The following is a 6014-nucleotide window of genomic DNA, read 5'->3' as shown; positions in this document are numbered from 1 at the left end:
CTGTGGGGCTGGAAAGAAAGGCCAGAGCTGTGCAAAATGACCTCCAGCAGGCCACAAATATGCACGTCTGTTCAAACGGTCAGATACTGACTCCATGAGGGTGGTATGAGGGCTCGACGTCAAAAGGTGGGGGTTGTGCTTACAGCCCAACACTGTGCAGGATGTTTGGCATTTGCCAGAGAACACCAAGATTGGCAACTTTGCCACTAGTGCCCTGTGCTCTTCACAGATGAAAGCAAGTTCACACTAAGTACTTGTGACAGAGTCTGGAGACATATTGGAGAACCTTCTGCTGCCTGAAACATCCTCCAGCAGAATGGTTGGGCAGTGGGTCACTAATGGTGTGGGGTGGCATTTCTTTGGGGGACCGCACAGCCCTCCATGTGCTCGGCAGAGGTAGTCTGACTGCCATTAGGTGCTGAAATTAGATCCTCAGACCCCTTGTGAGACTATATGCTGGTGCGGGTGGCCCCGGGTTCCTCCTAATGCAAGACAACGCTAGACCTCATGTGGCTGGAGTGTGTCAGCAGTTCTTGCAAGACAAAGGCATTGATGCTGTGGACTGGCCTGCCCATTCCCCAGACCTGAATACAATTGAGGACATCTGGGACATCATGTCTCACTCCATCCACCAACTGCACCACAGACTGTCCAGGAGTTGGCAGATGCTTTAGTCCTGGAGTCTGGGAGGAGATCCATCAGGAGACCATCTGCTGCCACTTCATCAGGAGCATGCCCAGGTGTTGTAGTGAGGTCATACAGGCATGTGGAGGCCACACAGACTATAGAGCCTCATTTTGACGTGTTTTAAGGACATTACATCAAACCAGATTAATGATTCTGTATTGCATTGATCAAGGAACCAACCCAATAGGAGCTAAAGGCATCCTCTTCACATTACTTAACATAGTAAGTTTATACTATGTTTAATGTGCATTTTCTTCATCAGTTTAGAACATAACATGTTAGCGCTCCCTGGTTCTTTTTGGAGACAGATCCTGAGACAGCAGGCAGCTTTGGAGAACTCATGCCAGCTGTGGGAATTAAGGAATACTTTGATTTAATATTGATTTCATGACAACTATCCTCAGGCACATATTCCTGGATATATACAATGACACGAGTAAACTCCCATTTTAGAATCATTGCCTTCTTTGATCTGACTTACTGCCTCAGACTTTGGACCTGTGTCCCCAAAACTACAGAAAATCCATGACACTGGGTAAGAGGCCTTGACCATGTTATAAGTGAGAGACTTTGGTGTAACAGTGGTTGAACATGCCAAATCAATCCACAACATACTGCCATTCCCCAGCTGTAACCTGCATATGCATCAAACCAAAACCCAGTACCACAGCCACATGATAGACATACAGATGAGGGTAAAGGGCTGTGTCATGTTGCCAGATAGCTTCATCCCAAAAAAGATAAACATTCTTCAAAAACAAAAGTTTGTGAATATTTGCTGTATTGCCAGGCCTAAACCAGCCTGTTAAACTTATCAAATTATTGTCATAGATATGAACCTATTGATTGAAACAGAATAATCCATTCAAGCCTCCATCATCATCCAAGATCACTTTTAGTATTCAGATTATTTTATCTCTATTTTCCTCCAGAATGTTTTGAAAATCAGTATTTGATCAACAGACTTTTTAAAAGTGTATTTTGATCCTATTGTTTGACGCGTGTAATTGCATTTTTATTGACATTTTGACAGGAAAACCCTTAATCAAATTGTATCTTTGGTATCTAATAACAATATTAACAATAAAAATAATGTTACATATGCAATATGCACACAATAATGATGTGCAAACAAACAAGAAAAATAGAAAAACATGACAATTAAAAAAATAATAATACCCTGTATATAAAAACCACATATGACCACGACTCCAAATGTGCAATTGTCACTGCATCTAAACATGACAGATGACATATTACAAAAAGGTAGAAACGTATAATATACAATATGTTCTGAAGCTGGTACTCCCATACACAGCACTGCTGACCCTAATCACCTCATACAAGATGTTACTTACTTTACGTGCAGTGCAGTATTACTTTAACTTGCAATATGTTATAATAGCCAAGTCACTTCTATATTTATGAGCATGTAGACAATAATGTTGGCTGATATGTAAAACTATGAGATATCGAGTGCTGGGAAGATATCATTGATCGATCAGATTCATGAATGTTTTATGTGCTTAAGCCACAATTAGAGAGTGAAACAGAAACTGACACTGGTTAGAATTGTACAGTAAATATTTTATTTTGAACTTTTATGCTGAACTACAAACTGTGAACTGTGCGATCTCTGCGACCTGTGGTGCCTGGTTTACTGTGTGTAAAACTGTGCAGGTTCCCATGTGTCATCCCACACTTTGCCACTGTCAGGAGAAAAACATAACAAACAACAACCACAACCACAACCACACACACACACAAAATAGGATCATTTAGGTTGTGACATATAACAATTTTTTAGGACAAAATATCTTCTATATTCATGTCATGCTTTATACACCTTCATTGTAATATAAATGAATCAAATCAAGTCAGAGAGTAATAATATATGAAGTAGATGTCAAGCAGGACCACAGCAGCAGACACGATCCTTCAGAACCTGCTGGATGAGAGAGCACAGAAACTCCAGGGAAGAAGTTTAGTTAGTAACATGCATGAACTGCATTACTGAGACATGTATGTTTACAGATGGTGGTGAGGGAGAGGGGGAGAGTTTTTAGTAAAAGGAGATGTGACTGCATCTTTAACCAATACTGAGCCTGCATAACCCTGAAAGAGACAGACAGAGAGAGAGGGGGGGGGGGGGGGGGGGGGGGGGGGGGGGGGGGCACTAACCCCCAGCAGTCTGGTCCTATGACAGCATAACTAAGGGCTGACCTGAACCAGCCCTAACTATAAGCTCTATAAAAAAGTAAAGTTTTATGCCTACTCTTAAAAGTCTTGACCATGTCCACCTCCAAAACTCATAATGAACTTTGGAGGTGGACAGCTATCAAGCTCCTCACAGAAGAGCAGCTTGACAGCTAAAAGCTCCCAATTTACTTTAGTTCTAATACATGAATTCCAATTGAGGTGATAACTATTTATCAACAATATGAATGTCTGTTCCCGTCCAACAAAGTTGTTACTACATACCATGTTGAGCAGGGCTTCCACTTGACTTTAACTTCTTCTTTTTCCTGAAAAACATGATATAAACAAACAAAGACATGCAAGTTGCATACAAAAAGGAACTTATAAACATTTGTGTACTATTGAATTGCTCAATATATTATACAATTAGTTTACAAAAACACCAGAACCACTACAATGCTTGAACTGCCAGCATCGAGTGCATGTCAGCAAAGCAACACTGCTTACATTGTGGCTCACAAGCAAAACTAAGTGAAGCAGATGTTACTGAATGGGAAGGAGCACCTCCACATCAATCACTCCTTCTGAGCATGATGTCAGGAGGACTTTAAAGAACGTAAACATCAGGAAGGCAGCACGACCAGGTCGTATCAAGTGGTATGTTCCTATTTAATGTCCTATTTGGAGCAAAATACAGACTCAGTGGCTGAATTCGTGTAGATTCATCAACTACAAAAGCTTATGGATAATCAGTCAGGCACAGTTCAAATCCGGGAAGTCCAAGTTTCGGCATTCTGAAAAATAACAAATGAAATATTTACATGAGGTCTGTAAAACTGAAGAAAATAAAAGAATGAAAAAAGAAATCTTATCAAACTTAACGAACCTGTCATGTGTTTTGTACATTTACAATAACATAATGTCTAACCTTTCCTTTTCCTTTTTTTGGTTGGGACATCCGAGGTGTACGCCGTAGAAATTGAGGGAGATGCAGGAGGAAGTAGAGAATAAATTTGGCTCAATGCTTACATATATGTGTAAAAACAAAATGTAAGAGCTGTGAAAACGGTGTCTGATAGAATGAAGAGTAGACGGATATATGAAATATTCCTTTATTGGGTGAGAAAATCAGACCATGTCATAACTGCTTTAAGTCATACAGAATAGATATCAGAGCCTTAAACAGGCTGACTTCTGCTAAATGGGTCAAACTGGGCAGAAAGTCTACAAACCCATTACATCCTTATAGAATATGATGTAACACTATAGATCAACTTACCTCAGAATATATAAAGCATATAAACAATTACAGCAATATGATGCAACAAACACAGCAGTGCTACTAATCCAAAAAAGCTTCATAGAACTGAAACAAACATTTATTTTTAGCTCCATTCTGCTGCTGACACATACTTTAGGTTTCTGAACATTTTAAACTTTTCTAGCAGTCTTCCAAAAACAGGGAACAGTCTGTCTATTCTCTCCATCTGTCAGCTGCTGCTGGCTCTTCCTCCTCCTCTTCCTCACACACTGCTGAGTTTGTCCTGGTGGATCATCAGGGGTGCAAAGCCTCACAGATGATGTGCAGCAGTGGGTCCCTCAGTCTGTCCTGACTCTGGACACTTGCAGTTGTCACACATGGAAATCAAATGTGTGATAAGCTGCAGAATTCAAACACAAGTGTAACTTATAAATACATGTTCATACTTTTATTCCACAATCAGAGAGAAAGAAACAGAGAGAGAGTGCAGGACAGGCAGACAGGTGATAGTCTCAGGTGTATACACTGCTACAAAACAGCACAAGAGAAGGAGGATTTAGTGTTTGTGTTATTACGAGTGCTGAACAAGAAGAGTTCCCAGATGGTACAGTGGACACATGTGTGACTGCTGTGATTAACCCTTTAAAACCGGTCGGAGCGGGCACGCTCTGTTTTGCATAACTATTTTTAAATCCCGGTAGCTCTGCAACCACGTAAACTAGTGCAATAATTTTTTTTGCATATGAAACCGGAGGAGTTGTACTTACATCTTATGCCATCAGCTTAAGGTCACAGTTTCCTTCCACATAAAGCTTTGCAAAAACTGCATAAAAAGCACTTGCAGCAACAAAAACATAATATTCCAGAAACACGCTTTGCCGATCCGATCAGCTGTTTGTAACACTTCCTATGTCCATCAGCGCGAACTATCGCATGTCCGCCATGACCTGCCTGAAACCGAAAGTGACATCATTTTGTGGAAATGTAGTTTTTTACCATATAGCCTCATGAGCCTATACTGGTGTTTTTAAAAGTTATCTTTGACTTCATGACTTTCTGTGTCGTTTCTGGGATGCTTAGGACTCATATTGCACTGCTGGAAATAGTTTATTTTGATGCATATGCTGCTTTTTTGCAAATTTGCACTATAATATTTATTTTTGTTTTTCCTGCAGTATATAAAAATTGGTGTATTTCAAAAATAAAACTATGAAGACACTCAAAATAAATTTCCTGTGGTAGGAAACTATTTTGTGCAACTTTTTTGTATTTACAGTTTTGAGGGATAAGCCTCTTAAATTTCTCTAACTAGACATATATGTTGAAAAACAAAAACGATTTTCAATTTTTTTGTAGTTTATTGCACTTTTTTGCAATTTATATAATTACTATGCACTTAATGCATGCATATTATTAAAATTTAGACTGTAATGGTTGTTTTGATGTATAGCAACTTGAAATGCTCCCAAAAATGGCTCCACAGCATGTAAACATATAATATAAGCTCTGGCTGACTTGGTTCTATGGTAGGTCTTAAAGGGTTAAAGCATCTTTCTTTCAGCTTAACGAGTGAACCGTCAGCTCGTTCAAACACACGTTAAAGTCCGTTTGGCTCGACACCACCAAGCAGAGGCAGCAATATAACATAGCTAACATTAACAGTGCAGTGAATCCTGCTTGTGCCGTGATATTCAGGACTGCAAACCGAGCAGCATCACTGACTTTCAGCTTGTTGTTTTTGTGTATATATGACTGACTTTAATCATCCACAAAATCATCAGATTCTCTGTAAGATTAAGGTCGACTATTGAACAGCGTATATTTTAAAGTAAAGGCTTTAAACCAAGTAAACGCTGAAAGTACAAAC

The sequence above is a fragment of the Neolamprologus multifasciatus genome, chromosome 3 (assembly GCF_963576455.1).
Source record: "Neolamprologus multifasciatus chromosome 3, fNeoMul1.2, whole genome shotgun sequence".
NCBI classification, from domain to species: domain Eukaryota; kingdom Metazoa; phylum Chordata; class Actinopteri; order Cichliformes; family Cichlidae; genus Neolamprologus; species Neolamprologus multifasciatus.
The sequence above is the reverse complement of the archived record's forward strand: the minus strand, read 5'-3'. Positions refer to the sequence as shown.